Raw genomic sequence first — 17,688 nt, 5'->3', positions numbered from 1 at the left:
TGGCGGGAGTAGAAATTTTCTCAAATTTTATGATGAGTTCCCAAAACGTAGTATTTTTTTAATTTTCAAAATAAAGAATTGTCAGACAATTATCTTGAGTTCGAAATTGCAGTTGATGTAGGACTTGAAGAAGAGCAGCGGCAGTGATCTACAGTAGGAGAGCATTGAGAGGAGCAGCAGAGAGGAAGACTAGGACAGTCACACGTACAAATCTTGTTCGAATTATTACATGGACATAAAAGAAAAAAAATAGCAAATAACAAGGCTCCACATTTTCAGATAGGTGACTTTTCCATTATCCATCGAACCTGCATGTAGAAGCAATAGAGTAGTAAGTTTCATGTGCGAAATTTATACACCAAATTCTAAACCATTTCCTAACAATGGTAAACTTGACATCCAACGTCACAGAATGACAGTAAATTTGTGAACACGTAGTACAGCTACGTAAAATCTGTGAACACATAGTGCATCACAAGCAGTAAATAGTATGTCTAGCCTTCACCTCTTGTACGACAGCAGCTAGCAAGTTCAAATAGTCAAATTCAATTGTTGATCGATTGAATTTTCATCATGATATAACACCAGCAGCAACTGCCAAAGTTCATCTAGTCCCAAACTCCTAGAACCATGTTGTACAATCTGAGTTCTTTGATCTCACAATGCACTACATGCAAAAATATTCTAAACATATACCAATCAAGTATACACAAAAAAAACAAGGACTTCTTTTTCTTTCTTGGTTGACTGAAATTGGCAAGGAGCTAAGGTGAGATGAACACAACAAACACTCAAGCCAAATAAAACAAAAGAATTGATCTTCCATGAAACAGAGAGGCATTCACATCTTAAGGGAAAGAAATGGAACTCGACGATAAGTTTAATCAAGGTGCATCAGAGTGATATCTTTGTGCATTTTCGAACTATTGTCCACTTGAGTTTCAGAAAATACTATGAAATAGATATAATAGTCTTGTCAACAAATGATATAAGTGTATGTACTCCAGAGATTTGATATAGGTCCAAGTATTACTCTTAACATATAAAAATATAGAGGTTGATGTAATCATCTCTCATCTTGTCCCATGTTATTCAGATTTGGATAAAAAAAATCAACAGTGGATTCAGAGTACTACTCGATATAGATTCTCAAAGTCGTCGTTTAGTTTAGCAGGCATCTGTTATATTTTTTAAACACTCTTGTACATTTGCTTTATAAGAATATAATTGTTGCCTTGTTCTTATTATTGATGTGCTCCATTCCTGGACACTGTTCTGTTATTACCTTAGAAGAGTCCTGTACATACACGTTCTTATTTATGTTGCCAATTGGGGTCCTTGTTCTGAGTATTCTCACTTGTTTGTCTTACTCCCATATATACATGGACTCTATACTAAAACTAAAACTTAAATGTTATTAGTTTCGCAGTGGATATGACAATAAGGGATCACATTTACAAAAAGAAGGGAGGAGTACTAGGACTTTGTACACTTTTGCTTAGGTTAACCACCTTTCTAATCATGATTGACTAAATTACTTCCATTTTCCTTTTGCAAATCCGTGTCACATTTCCAGTGACTTGTAACCCGTAATAAATGTTACAGAAAAATCACTGACGTTTGTGATTGCAGGTACACAAGGAAAGACCGAAGCTGGGGGAGATCACACAGTTCAGTGAGATGCTATTATGTGTTGGTCATGATGTACTCACATTAAAAATATTGTTTCTTTGAATATTTACAGTCCCAAACTCCTGAGTATTTCTGAAACTTCAACCATAATATCTAACTGTGGATGTACCCCAGCTTACACTATATTCTATGAATATTTGTATCAAATATTCCCTGAAAAACTGAATTCGAAGATGAATGTTTACTCAGTGCAATGCTTACACTACATTTCGTGAATATTTCAAGCATTCGCTATACAAATTGAATTCATTGCTGAATGTTTACTTAGTGCAACATTTAAACTGTATTCCTGTACAAATTCTGTTACCAACCAAACAGCAATGATGTGGATAGGGATTAGGAGGGATAGGGGACAAACCCCAACAGGGATTAGAGTGATAGAAAGAGGTTTCACTCAAACCCCATGTTGATCAATTCCCTCTTGGGAACTAATCCCAAACAACTGAACAGAGCCCAGGTGGCACATTACATCTCTGAAATTGTAACAAGCCCGAAGCTCCTCTCTCTCAGATGATTTGATCGCAGAGATAGGGGAATGGATCCATCTCTCATACTTGATGGTCCATCTTCTTAATCATATACCAAATCCCCCTACACCCCACGGTCATGTCCTGAGGTGGCTACGCATAAGGTGACTGGATGAGAGGAGACAGGAAGGAGGATACCTCGAAGGCCAATCTCGCTGTCGTACACGGTGAGGGAGAAGAAGGGCGACCGGCGGGCAGGTTGGATGGGCAGCCAGAGGAGCAGAGGCCGTTAGAACATGACTTGCATCTTTCCTACCACGGCCTTGATGCTTCTCCCTTCGCTACCCGCAAAGCCAGCGCTGCCCTATCCGTCGCCGCCTTCCCATCGCTCCCCAGACCGTCGCTGCTTTCCTGCCACTCTCCTGTCCGTCGCCGCCTTCCCGCTGCTGCCCTGTCCGTCGCCGCCTTCCTGCCGCTCCCCAGACCGTCGCCGCCTTCCCGTCGCCCCCTGCCCGGCTGCCTTCCTGCCTTCCCTCTTAGTGAGAGAAAATTGGATGACTGATTTGTTTCGTAGTAGACCTAGATCGATCCGGACTTGAAGGCGAATATCAATTTGGATCAGAGGAAAAAAATGGTGGACTTCGCGCGATTTGGTTTTGCTCGGACGGTTAGCACATATTTTCGCGCCACGTATCCCTAAAAAAGATTTTTGCGCCACATTCATAATGTTTACCGGCGTGTCTAATTAATTTTTTTGTGCTGAATTAAATTTCTATTTTTAATTATGTATATTTGCAGTCTCTTAATAGATACAATTTGCAACCAATACATGTCAACATATAAGATCTGTTGCACCACAACAGGGTCACGAGCTGCAATCTGCAACACATATGCTACACCGCTTATATGTGTATCTACTGTGAATTTTGCAACAAATAGTCAAAACGATGTAGAATATGTGTTGCTTTATAGAGGGTATCCTTGTAGTGGAACCTGACCTGATGGCCAGGGGCGTAGCTCTCGATCTGCTCCAGATGGCCAAGCGAGTTGGCCCGCAGTCTAAAGCCGCCGAATACGAAGATCTGTCCCAGGAGGAAAACCTCACCCTGGACCGCATCGTTACCGATGATCGAAGGAGCCATCAAGCCTTACGGTGACGGCACATGGAACTCTCAATGAAAGCACCAATGTCGGTGTCAAAACTGGCGGATCTCGGGTAGGGGGTCCCGAACTGTGCATCTAAGGCGGATGGTAACACGAGACGGGGGACACGATGTTTACCCAGGTTCGGGCCCTCTCGATGGAGGTAATACCCTACTTCCTGCTTGATTGATCTTGATGATATGAGTATTACTAGAGTTGATCTACCACAAGATCGTAGAGGCTAAACCCTAGAAGCTAGCCTATGGTATGATTGTTGTCCTATGGACTAAAACCCTCTGGTTTATACAGACACCAGAGGGGGCTAGGGTTACACAGAGTCGGTTACAAGGAAGGAGATCTACATATCCGTATTGCCAAGCTTGCCTTCCACGCCAAGGAGAGTCCCATCCGGACACGGGACGAAGTCTTCAATCTTGTATCTTCATAGTCCAATAGTCCGGCCAAAGGATATAGTCCGGCTGTCCGGAGACCCCCTAATCCAGGACTCCCTCACAATCCCTTCACGGTCACTTACGAAAGTGAGATCCGATAGATATGGTAAGATAATATTTTTGATATTTTTATGATAAAGATGCAAAGTAAATAAAGAAAAATAAAAACGGTGCAAGAAATAGCTTGTTGATGGAAGATTAATATGATAGAAAATAGACCCGGGGGCCATAGGTTTCACTAGTGGCTTCTCTCGAGAGCATAAGTATTACGGTGGGTGAACAAATTACTGTTGAGCAATTGACAGAATTGAGCATAGTTATGAGAATATCTAGGTATGATCATGTATATAGGCATCATGTCCGAGACAAGTAGATCGACTCCTGCCTGCATCTACTACTATTACTCCACACATCGACTGCTATCCAGCATGCATCTAGAGTATTAAGTTCAAAAGAACAGAGTAAACGCTTTAAGCAAGATGACATGATGTAGAGGGATAAACTCATGCAATATGATATAAACCCCATCTTGTTATCCTTGATGGCAACAATACAATACGTGCCTTGCTGTCCCTACTGTCACTAGGAAAGGACACCACAAGATTGAACCCAAAGCTAAGCACTTCTCCCATTGCAAGAAAGATCAATCTAGTAGGCCAAACCAAACTGATAATTCGAAGAGACTTGCAAAGATAACCAATCATAAATAAAAGAATTCAGAAAAGATTCAAATATTGTTCATAGATAAACTTGATCATAAACCCACAATTCATCGGTCTCAACAAACGCACCGCAAAAGAAGATTACATCGAATAGATCTCCACAAGAGAGGGGGAGAACATTGTATTGAGATCAAAAAAGAGAGAAGAATCCATCTAGCTAATAACTATGGACCCGAAGGTCTGAGGTAAACTACTCACACATCATCGGAGAGGCTATGGTGTTGATGTAGAAGCCCTTCGTGATCGATGCCCTCTCCGGCGGAGCTCCGGAAAAGGCCCCAAGATGGGATCTCGCGGGTACAGAAGGTTGCGGTAGTGGAATTAGGGTTTTTGCTCCGTATCTGGTAGTTTGGGGGTATGTAGGTATATATAGGAGGAAGAAGTACGGCGGTGGAGCAACATGGGCCCCACGAGGGTGAAGGGCGTGCCTGGGGGGGGGGGGGGGTAGGCGCACCCCCTACCTCGTGCCTTCCTGGTTGCTTTCTTGACGTAGGGTCCAAGTCCTCTGGATCACGTTCGTTTCAAAAAATCACGTTCCCGAAGGTTTGATTCTGTTTGGACTCCGTTTGATATTCTTTTTCTATGAAACTCTGAAATAGGCAAAAAACTACAATTTTGGGCCGGGCCTTCGGTTAATAGGTTAGTCCCAAAAATAATATAAAAGTGTATGATAAAACCCAATAATGTCCAAAACAGAATATAATATAGCATGGAACAATAAAAAATTATAGATACGTTGGAGACGTATCACTTACCATCAGGTGCCTCCTTGGATTTCTTCAAACTTTCTAGTTCGGCGGTGACAGTTAGCTTGGTCCGACATTCTTAAAGCTCCTTGGACAGTGTTTTATTTTCCGTCATGAGTACCTGATGATATAATGACCCTTAAATCAGTTGGCCCAACTGCTTCAAATCTCGGGGGCTACTGACATATGATTACTGAATCTACTCAAAGTTTTTTACCCGCATATCCTTTGAAAGCTGGTGGGTGGCTCTGGCAAGTCCATCCTGAGCAGCCCGAATATATGCATCCGCAGAGCTGAGGGCGTTGAAGACCTCTTCGGTGAAACTTGGGTCGCGCATGACCTCTTTCCGTTGCTGATGATTCATTGCGCTCTCCACTTCAAAATTGGTGACGGATACATTATCTGAATCCTCCTGGAGATGACAATCCGGCACTGTGCCAGTATCAACACTAGACCTTGTGGTAGGGTCCGGGGCCTGATGGGTCGACGCATGGCCGGCAAGGTCCCCGGATATAGTCCGGCTTATGTTGTTCCTAAAAATATGGCCCATAGGAAAACATCACGATTCGGTCTATTCGCCGAGTGCGTGTCAAAAACTATACCTCTTTGGTGAAGGTGGGGGCGGCATTATCACCGTTCGCCTTTCTTTTCAAAGACCCGCCCTGCGTGGGCGTTGCCTTCTTAGAGGACGCCTCTGATACAACTCGACGAGACGAGCACTGCCCCTTCGGAGCATGAGACAGTGCGGTGGGTGAGGTGCAATAGGAAAACTCTTTTGGAGGAGACGTCCGCTGGGTACTTACATGGGAGGAGGGGAGAAGGCTGGGATAATCGGCTATAATAGCCACTTCCGTGCCGTCGTAGCTCGCCTGATAAAAGACCCCCTCCTTAAGTTCTATAAATATATCTGGATCCTCCTGGATCCAGGTCTCGAACATGGTCCTCTAGCTGCGGAGCGGGGCTGTAGATCCCCTCGACGACCTTTCTCCACTCCTATAAAAAATAGTCGGATTAAATTCAACTAGCATAACCCAGGAAAGAGATTGAGTAAAGGCCAATAATGAAAGAAAAACTCACCCAGTCGATGGGGTTATACATGGAAAAACCTTCCTGACATTTCAAGCGAGTGAAGTCTTCCTTCTCCCCTTTGTAATGGTCAGCTAAGATGGTGGCCAGGGCGGCAAAATTGTCCAGACATTTGCATAGACAACGGGAGGCATCGTCCTCCCCATTGTAATTCCACATAGGGAAACCCATAGATTGGAGCGGCTGAAGGCACCGCGTTATTGAAATCGCCATTACCTCGATTATAGACATCCCGAAGTTGGCAAGCACTCTGATCTTGCTTGCTATCCTCTTGACCTCCGCACTGTCTTCTTCCTCGAGGCTTCGGGGATGCTTGCAGGGCGCACTTCTTTAAAGGAGCATTGGAGAATTCGGGAAGGCCGCGCCAGATTGGGTCTGGAAGAACGTTGTCTTCAATATAAAACCATTCCGAGGGACACTCTTCGGATGCCTTCTTCAGAGTGCCGGACAGGTATCCTGTCCCAGCTATGTGCCATACTTAGGCGCCACCCACCTCGAATATAGATCCCTTTTGGGAGCGGGGGACGAGGCAGAAAAATTTCCGCCATAGCTCAAAATGAGCCTCACAGCCTAGGAACAGCTCACAAAGAGCAACGAAGCCCGCGATATGCAGGATAGAGCCTGGCGTCAGATTGTGTAGTTGGAGGCCGCATTACTCCAGGAGACCTCTAAGGAAAGGGTGGATAGGGAATTCTATGCCTCTCAAAAGGAAGGATACGAAGCACAACCGCTCCTCTTTAGAAGGATTGGGGAAATTCTCCGCCAAGGCTTCACCATTGAGGGAAGTTAATCCAGCCCGAACAGAAACAAGATCCGCGGGAGGAAGATATCCCTGCGACTGAAGTTTGGTCAGATGGGCGCGGGACACCAAGCAGCTTTCCCAGTCGCCTTTTTGAGGGTCATGGGGACATGAGGAAGAGCTAGGAACACCTGCCATGTTTGGACGATTTCCTATGGCGAGTTCTAATGATTTCCGCATGGTGTGGAATGACGTTTGAGATCTAATCTCCTTAAATAGACTCCTTCCCTACGCGGTCAAGGGGTTATTTGTAAAAAAACACCTAGACCGTTCGCATTCGTTTTCACACATGGAAGCCGAGGCGACGATAGCAAAGAATCAATAGAATATGATATTCAATGAGGAGCCAAACTATCATCGATCCGAAGTATAACGAAGAACCCGCCTTGCAAAGCCGGATACTACATCGTCATTGAAGGCAAGTTTAGGGGCTACTAAGGGAGTCCTGGATTAAGGGGTCCTCGGATGGCCGGGCTATGTGATGTGGGCCGTACTGATGGGCCGGGAAGATACAAGATAGAAGGCCTTCCCCCGTGTCCGGATGGGACTCTCCTTTGCGTGGATGGCAAGCTTGGCGTCCGGCTGTGCAGTTTCCTTTCTCTATAAGCCGACTCTGTACAACCCTAGCCCCCTCTAGTGTCTATATAAACCAGAGGGTTTAGTCCGTAGAGGCAACAACAAATCATACAGGCTAGACATCTAGGGTTTAGCCATTACGATCTCGAGGTAGATCAACTCTTGTAACCTCCATTAAGAGGGCCCAAACCTGGGTAAACATCGTGTCCCCTACATCCTGTTACCTTCAAACCTTAGACACACAGTTCGGGACCCCCTGCCCGAGATCTACCGGTTTTGACACTGACACCAGGGGCCATAGGTTTCACTAGAGGCTTCTTTCTTGAAAGAAAACATACGGTGGGCAAACAAATTACTATGGAGCAATTGATAGAAAAGCGCGTAATTATGACGATATCTAAGGCAAAGATCATGAATATGGCATCATGTCCGTGACAAGTAGACCGGCCCCTGCCTGCATCTACTACTATTACTCCACACATCGACCGCTATCCAACATGCATTTAGTAGAGTATCAAGTTCATAAGGACGGACTAACGCCTTAAGTATATAACATGATGTAGAGGGATAAGCTCAAGCAATATGATATAAACCCCATATTTTTGTCCTTGATGGAAACAATACAATACGTGCCTCGCTAGCCCTATTAATGTCAATGGGTGAGGACACCGCAAGATTGAACCCAAAACTAAGCACCTCTCCCATTGTAAGAAGAACAAATCTAGTTGGCCAAACCAAACCGATAATTTGAAGAGAAATACAAAGATATTTAATCATGCATAAAAGAGTTCATAGAAGACTCAAATAATATTCATAGATAATCTGATCATAAATCCACAATTCGTCGGATCTCGACAAACACACCGCAAAAGAATATTAAATCGGATAGAACTCCAAGAACATTGAGGAGAACATTGTATTGAACATCAATGAGAGAGAAGAGGCCATCTAGCTACTAGCTATGGACCCTTAGGTCTATGGTAAACTACTCACGCTTCATCGGAAGGGCAGCAAGGTTGATGTAGAGGGCTTTCGTGATCTAATCCTCCTCCGGCAGGGTGCTGGAAAAGGCCCTAAGATGGGCTCTCATGGGAACAGAGGCTTGCGGCGGCGAAAAAGTATTTTTTGTGGATGCCTCTGATGTTGGGGGAATATTTTGGAATTTATAGTGCAAAGATTAGGTTGGGGGACTCCCGAGGTGTCCACAAGGCAGGGGCTCCCCCTAGGGAGCTCCCTGAGGGCTTGTGGGACCCTCGGGACTCCTCTGGCCCCGTCTCCAATCTTCCGGGTGTGTTCTGGTCCAAGAAAAATGAACGCGCAATTTTTATTCCGTTTGGACTCTGTTTGATATTCCTTTTCTGTAAAACCCCCAAAAGGAAAAAAAACAGAAACTGCCACTGGGCTCTAGGTTAATAGGTTAGTCCCAAAAATAATATAAAATAGAATATTAATGCATATGAAACATCCAAAACATATAATATAATAGCATGGAACAGTGAAAATTATAGATATGTTGGAGACATATCAAGCATCCCCAAGCTTATTTCCTGCTCGTCCTCGAGTAGGTAAATGATGATAATAGAACTTTTTATGTGTAATGCTACCTAACATATTTATCCATGTAATCTTCTTTATTATGGCATGAATATCATAAGATTAAAAACAAAAGTTTAATATTGACATAAAAACTATAATACTTCAGGCATACTAATAAAGCAATCATGTCTTCTCAAAATAACATGGCAAAAGAAAGTTACCCCTACGAAATCATATAGTGTGGCTATGCTCCATCTTCATCACAGAAAGTATATTATCACGCACGACCCCGATGACAAGCCAAGAAATTGTTTCATACTTTTGATGTTCTCAAACTTTTTCAACTTTTCACGCAATACGTGAGCATGAGCCATTGATATAGCACTATAGGTGGAATAGAATATGGTGGTTGTGGAGAAGACAAAAAGAAGGAGAAAGTCTCACATCAACTAGGCGTATTAACGGGCTATGGAGATGCCCATCAATAGATATCAATTGAGTGAGTAGGGATTGCCATGCAATAGATGCACTAGAGCTATAAGTGTATGAAAGCTCAAAAAAGAAACTAAGTGGGTGTGCATCCAACTTGCTTGCTCACAAAGACCTAGGGAAATTTGAGGAAGCCCATCATTGGAATATACAAGCCAAGTTCTATAATAAAAAAACTCCCACTAGTATATGAAAGTGACAACACAGGAGACTCTCTATCATGAAGATCATGGTGCTACTTCAAAGCACAAGTGTGGAAAAAGGACAGTAACATTGTCCCTTCTCTCCTTTCTCTCATTTTTTGTTTGGGCTTCTTTGGCCTCTTTTATTTTTTTATTTGGGCTTCTTTGGCCACTTTTATTTTTTTATAAACTCCAGAGACTCATCCCAACTTGTGAGGGAATCATAGCTTCCATCATCCTTTCCTCACATGGGACAATGCTCTAATAATGATGATCATCACGCTTTTTATTTACTTACAACTCAAGAATTACAACTCGATACTAGAACAGACTATGACTATATGAATGCTTATGGCGGTGTACCGAGATGTGCAATATTCTAGCATAGCAACGATATAAAAAAATGGACAAGCCATCAAAACATCATGCTAGCTATCTGATGACTCACAAGTATAGGGGATCTATTGTAGTCCTTTCGATAAGTAAGAGTGTCAAACCCAACGAGGAGCAGAAGGAAATGATAAGCAGTTTTCAGTAAGGTATTCTCTGCAAGCACTGAAATTATCGGTAACAGATAGTTTTGTGATAAGTTAATTTGTAATGGGTAACAAGTAATAAAAGTAAATAAGTTGCAGCAAGATGGCCCAATCCTTTTTGTAGCAAAGGACCAGCCTGGACAAACTCTTATATAAAGGAAAATGCTCCCGAGGACACATGGGAATTATCGTCAAGCTAGTTTTCATCACGCTCATATGATTCACGTTCGGTACTTTGATAATTTGATATGTGGGTGGACCAGTGCTTGGGTACTGCCCTTCCTTGGACAAGCATCCCACTTATTATTAACCCCTCTTGCAAGCATCTGCAACTACAAAAGAAGTATTAAGGTAAACCTAACCATAGCATGAAACATATGGATCCAAATCAGCCCCTTACGAAGCAACTCATAAACTAGGGTTTAAGCTTCTGTCACTCTAGCAACCCATCATCTACTTATTACTTCCCAATGCCTTCCCCTAGGCCCAAACAATGGTGAAGTGTCATGTAGTCGACGTTCACATGACACCACTAGAGGAGAGACAACATACATCTCATCAAAATATCGAACGATACCAAATTCACATGAGTACATATAGCAAGACTTCTCTCATGTCCTCAGGAACAAACGTAACTACTCACCAATCATATTCATGTTCATAATCAAAGGGGTATTAATATGCATAAAGGATCTGAACATATGATCTTCCACCAAGTAAACCGACTAGCATCAACAACAAGGAGTAATCAACACTACTAGTAACCCACAGGTACCAATCTGAGGTTTTGAGACAAAGATTGGATACAAGAGATGAACTAGGGTTTGAGATGATATGGTGCTGGTGAAGATGTTGGTGAAGATTGACCCCCCCCCCTGATGAGAGGATCGATGGTGATGATGATGGTGATGATTTCCCCCTCCCGGATGGATGTTTCCCTGGTAGAACAGCTCCGCCGGAGCCCTAGATTGGTTCCGCCAAGGTCCCGCCTCGTGGCAGCGGAGTTTCATCCCATGAGCTTGCTTATGATTTCTCTCGGAGAAAGACCTCATATAGGAGAAGATGGGCACCGGAGGCCTGCCAGGGGGCCCATGAGGCAGGGGGCACGCCCAGGGGGGTAGGGCGCGCCCCCACCCTCGTGAATGGTGTGTGGCCCCCCTCTGGTGCTTCCTTCGCCCAATATTTTTTATACAGTCTGAAAATGACTCCCGTGGGGTTTCAGGACTTTTGGAGCTATGCAGAATAGGTCTCTAATATTTGCTCCTTTTCCAGCCCAGAATTCCAGCTGCCAGCGTTCTCCCTCTTCATGTAAACCTTGTAAAATAAGAGAGAATAGGCATAACTTTTGTGACATAATGTGTAATAACAGCCCATAATGCAATAAATATCGATATAAACGCAAGATGCAAAATGGACGTATCAACTCCCCCAAGCTTAGACCTTGCTTGTCCTCAAGCATAAGCCGATCTCGAAAAATATGTCCACATGTTTAGAGATAGAGGTGTCGATAAAATAAAATACTAACATGAGGGCATGATGATCATTCTTATAACAACAATATATATATACATTGTCATATGATTTCTTATGCTAAAGTAACAATTCATTGACAATTTCAAGTATGAATCAGAAACTTCATTGAAAACTAACAAATTATAATCTCAGTCACTGAAGCAATTGCAATTTATCATAACATCAGAAAGGGTCAATATAAGAGCTTTTCAGCAAGTCCACATACTCAACTATCATTTAGTCTTTCACAATTGCTAACACTCACGCAATATTTATGGGTATGAAGTTTTAGTCGGACACAGAGAAAGATAGGGGCTTATAGTTTTGCCTCCCAACCTTTTACCTCAAGGGTAATGTCAACAATAATAGTTCATGAAAACTCACATCCAATTCTCCATATATATATCAGGATCTTTCCAACACATTGTGCTTGCCAAAGGATAAAATGTAAAAAGGAAAGGTGAAGATCACCATGACTCTTGTATGAAGTATAAGACAAGAATAAAAGATAGGCCCTTCGCAGAGGGAAGCAAAGGTTGTCATGCGCTTTTATAGTTGGATGCACAAAATCTTAATGCGAAAGAACGTCACTTTATATTGCCACTTGTGATATGGACCTTTATTATGCAGTCTATCACTTTTATTTCTTCCACATCACAAGATCGTATAAAGCTTATTTTCTCCACACTAATAAATCATACATAGTTAGAGAGCAATTTTTATTGCTTGCAACGATGACATCTTACTTGAAGGATCTTACTCAATCCATAGGTAGATATGGTGGGCTCTCGTGGCAAAACTGGGTTTTAAGGATATTTGGAAGCACAAATAGTATCTCTACTTGGTGCAAAGAATTTGTCTAGCATGAGAGGGGAAGGAAAGCTCAACATGTTGGATGATCCATGACAATATAATTTATTTTGGATGTAAGAAAGCATAACCCATTACATTGTCTTCCTTGTCCAACTTCAACTCTTTAGCATGTCATATTTTAATGAGTGCTCACAATCATAAAAGATGCCCAAGATAGTATATTTATATGTGAAGACCTCTCTTTCTTTATTACTTCCTATTAATTGCAACGATGACCAAAACTATGTTTGTCAACTCTCAACAACTTTTATTCATCATACTCTTTATATGTGAAGTCATTACTCTCCATAAGATCCATATGATCTCTTTATTTCTTTTTATTCTTTCTCTTCTCTTTTATTCCCTCAAGATCATGGCAAGATAATCTAGCCCTTGACTCAACACTAATCTTTATTATATATATAGCTCACGGACTCGATTACATAGAAGGATCATAAAGCAAAAACTCAAAACTAAATCATACTAAAACTTTATTATACTAGATCAAGATATTACTAAAAGGATCGAACTAAGAAATATGATAAAGACAAAAGTGTGATGGTGATACGATATCGGGGCACTCCCCCAAGCTTGGCAGTTTCCAAATGGAGTGTCCATACCCATGTGTTTATGTCTCTTTCTTCGGGGGTGGAGGAGATGGTGATGATGATGGCAATTGTGCCTTCAGCTTTTTCATGTTGTAATTTAGAAGACCGATCTCCTCCTTTAAATCATCGACCTCCGATTCCAGCTTCAAGATCTTGTCACATAAATCTCCTTTGCTTTTCTGCCGAAAACGAGAAGGAATAGATCGGTTGTTAGACAGTTTAGCCCTCTTGGGGAGACTAGACTTCTTGAACTTCACGTGCATATCCCCAAGTTGAGGTAGAGGGACATCCTCCTCCTCTGAAATTGAATCATTGATCATCCTCAAGTGAGCATCCTCCTCATCATCCGTAGTTCGACCACAAGGAGATAGGTCCCCATAGATCTTTGGGTCAGCAATGAGATGTGAGACATAGCTCTCTCCGTCAGAGTCTTGAGAAGATATCTTGATCTAAATCTGCAACAGAACAACTCGAAAACAAAAACAGAGGATCTTTGCATGGTACGGTGGTCAAAACCCTCGGGAGATTATATAATGAATTTTTACCAACTGAAAGAACTATCGTGCAAGAAAACGGAGTCCAGAGAGCACACGAGGTGCCCATGAGGCAGGGGGCGCGCCCTCCACCCTCGTGGAAGCCTTGTGTCCTTCCCGGACTGCTTCTTATTTTCCTATTTTCTTAAATATTCCAAAACGGAGAAAAATTGCTATTAGAACTGTTTTGGAGTCGGTTTACTTACCGTACCATATACCTCTTCCTTTTCGGAGTCTGAAACATTCTGTAAAGTGTCTCTTATGTATTCCTCCGGGGTTACGGTTTCAACAACATTAGTTTCAACATCTATTGGATTACCTGAGATATAATGTTTGATTCTTTGACCGCTCACCACCCTCGGATTTGTGCCTTCGAAGTTGTTGATTTTTATGGCACCAGAACGATAGACCTCCTCAATGACGTAAGGACCTTCCCATTTAGAAAGGAGTTTTCCTGCAAAAAAATCTTAAACGAGAGTTGTATAACAATACATAATCACCTACATTAAACTCACGTTTTTGTATCCTTTTGTCATGCCATCTTTTAACTTTTTCTTTAAATAGTTTGGCATTCTCATAAGCCTGGGTTCTCCATTCATCAACTGAGCTAATGTAAAAAAGCCTCTTCTCATCGGCAAGTTTGAAATCATAAATGAGCTCTTTAATGGCCCAATATGCCTTATGTTCTAGTTCAAGAGGTAAGTGACATGCTTTACCATAAACCATTTTATACAGAGACATACCCATAGGATTTTTATATGCAGTTCTATAAGACCATAATGCATAATCAAGTTTCTTTGAACAATTCTTTCTAGATCTATTAACAGTCTTTTGCAAAATTAATTTAAGCTCTCTATTACTTAATTATACTTGACCACTAGACTGCGGGTGATACGGATATGCAATTCTATGATTAACATCATACTTAGCAAGCATTTTACGAAAAGCACCATGAATAAAATGTGAACCACCATCACTCATTAAGTATCTAGGGACTCCAAACCTCGGAAAAATAACTTCTTTAAGCATCTTAATATAGGTGTTATGATCAGCACTACTAGTTGGAATAGCTTCTACCCACTTAGTAACGTAATCAACAACAACTAAAATATGTGTATACCCATTGGAGGAAGGAAACGGTCCCATATAATCAAAGCCCCAAACATCAAGTGGTTCAATAACAAGTGAATAATTCATAGGAATTTCTGGATGTCTACTAATATTACCAATCCTTTGACATTCATCACAAGACAAGACAAACTTACATGCATCTTTGAAGAGAGTAGGCCAATAAAAACCGGATTGCAGTACCTTATGTGTAGTTCTATCTCCAGCATGGTGTCCTCCATAAGCCTCAGAGTAACACTTGCGTACGATTTATTCCTGTTCATGCTCAGGTACACAACGTCTAATGACACCATCTACTCCTTATTTATAAAGGTGTGGGTCATCCCAAAAGTAATGTCTTAAATCATAGAAAAACTTTTTCTTTTGCTGGTATGTGAAACTAGGTGGTATACATTTAGCAAAAATATAATTAGCATAATCAGCATACCATGGAGCAGTACGAGAAGCATTTATGACAGCTAATTGTTCATCAGGAAAGCTATCATCAATAGGTAGTGGGTCATCAAGAACATTCTCTAACCTAGACAAGTTGTCTGCAACGGGGTTCTCAGCTCCCTTTATATCAATAATATGCAAATCAAATTCTTGTAGCAAGAGAACCCATCTAATAAGTCTAGGTTTAGCATCTTTCTTTTCCATAAGGTATTTAATAGTAGCATGATCAGTTTGAATAGTTACTTTAGAATCAACAATATAAGATCTGAACTTATCACAAGCAAATACAACTGCTCAAAGCTCTTTTTCAGTAGTAGCATAATTTCTTTGAGCATTGTCTAGAGTCTTACTTGCATAATGAATAACATTTAATTTCTTATCAACTCTTTGCCCTGGAACAACACCTACAGCATAATCACTAGCATCACACATAATTTCAAAGGGTAAATTCCAATCAGGTGGCTGAACAATAGGTGTAGAAATCAAAGCTTTCTTAAGTATTTCAAATGCTTCTACACAATCATCATCAAAGACAAAAGGAACATCTTTTTGTAAGAGATTAGTCAGAGGCCTGGAAATTTTTGAGATGTCTGTAATGAACCTCCTATAAAAGCCGGGAAGACCAAGGAAACTTCTTATACCTTTAATGTCCTTAGGACACAACATCTTTTCAATAGCATCAACTTTAGCTTTATCAACTTCAATACCTCTTTCAGAAATTTTATGCCCCAAGACAATACCTTCATTAACCATAAAGTGACAGTTCTCCCAATTCAAGACAAGATTAGTTTATTCACATCTCTGCAAAACTCGATCAAGGTTGCTTAAGAAATCATCAAAAGAAGTTCCATATATGGAGAAATCATCCATGAAAACCTCAACAATCTTTTCACAAAAATCAGAGAATATAGCATTCATACATCTTTGAAAGGTAGCAGGTGCATTGCATAAACCAAAAGGCATACGTCTATAAGCAACGGTACTGAAAGGGCAAGTGAAAGTTGTCTTTTATTGATCCTCTTTTGACACAGGTATTTGAGAGAAACCGGAATAACCATCTAGAAAGCAAAAATGTGTATGTTTGGATAATCTTTCTAGCATTTGATCAATAAAAGGTAAAGGGTAATGATCCTTTTTAGTAGCTTTATTTAATTTGCGAAAATTAATTACCATTCTATAACATGTAACAATTCTTTGTGGGATCAATTCATCTTTATCATTAGGAATAACAGTAATCCCTCCCTTCTTAGGGACACAATGGACGGGACTTACCCACAGACTATCAGCAACGATATAAATTATACCCGCCTCCAGAAGCTTTAATATTTCTTTTCTTACCACTTCTTTCATCTTAGGATTTAACCGTCGTTGGTGATCAACAACCGGTTTCGCGTCTTTCTCCAATTTTATTTTGTGCTGGCATATAGTGGGACTAATTCCCTTAAGATCATCAAGAGTATATCCAATAGCAGCACGGTGCTTCTTCAGAGTTTTCAATATTTTCTTTTCTTCATGCTTTGAAAGTTTAGCACTAATAATAACAGGATATATCTTTTTCTCATCAAGATAAGCATACTTATGAGTATCAGGTAATGGCTTAAGCTCAAAACCGGGATCACCCTTGGGTGGAGGAGGATCCCCTAGAATTTCAACAGGCAAGTTGTGCTTTGAAAATAGGTCCTGTTTAAATAATAATTCATCTATTTCCCTTCTTTCATTCATAAACATATCATTTTCATGGTCGAGCAAATATTGTTCTAAAGGATCATTAGGAGGCACGGCAATAGAAGCAAGACCAATAATTTCATCTTTACTAGGCAATTCTTCATCATGGGGTTGTCTACTAAATTTAGCAAAATTAAACTCATGAGACATATCCCCCAAACCAATAGTAACAACATCCTTTTTGCAATCTATCTTAGCATTGACAGTATTCAAGAAGGGTCTACCAAATATAATGGGACAAAAGCCATCTTGTGGGGAACCAAGAACAGGAAAATCAACAGGATATTTAACTTTTCCACACAAGACTTCAACTTCTCTAACAATCCCAACTGGTGAAATAGTGTCTCTATTGGCAAGCTTAATTGTAACATCAATTTCCTCTATCTCAGCCGGTGCAATATCATGCATAATTTCTTTATATAAGGAATGAGGTATTGCACTTTCACTAGCACCCACATCACATAAGCCA

At 41.2% G+C, this 17,688-nt stretch overlaps 1 long non-coding RNA gene across 1 annotated transcript; it reads right to left on the bottom strand.

Moving 5' to 3' along the window:
- Window positions 1–185: 185 nt before the first annotated feature.
- Window positions 186–2,833, bottom strand: LOC123114189 (uncharacterized). Its single transcript, XR_006456452.1, has 2 exons — window positions 2,358–2,833; window positions 186–308 (listed from the first exon to the last, which is right to left on the bottom strand). It is a non-coding gene; the product is annotated as an uncharacterized lncRNA (long non-coding RNA).
- Between the last annotated feature and the right edge of the window lie 14,855 nt (window positions 2,834–17,688).

This window comes from Triticum aestivum, chromosome 1A (genome assembly GCF_018294505.1).
Source record: "Triticum aestivum cultivar Chinese Spring chromosome 1A, IWGSC CS RefSeq v2.1, whole genome shotgun sequence".
In the NCBI taxonomy this organism is placed as follows: domain Eukaryota; kingdom Viridiplantae; phylum Streptophyta; class Magnoliopsida; order Poales; family Poaceae; genus Triticum; species Triticum aestivum.
This window is presented reverse-complemented; position numbering and strand designations above follow the sequence as displayed.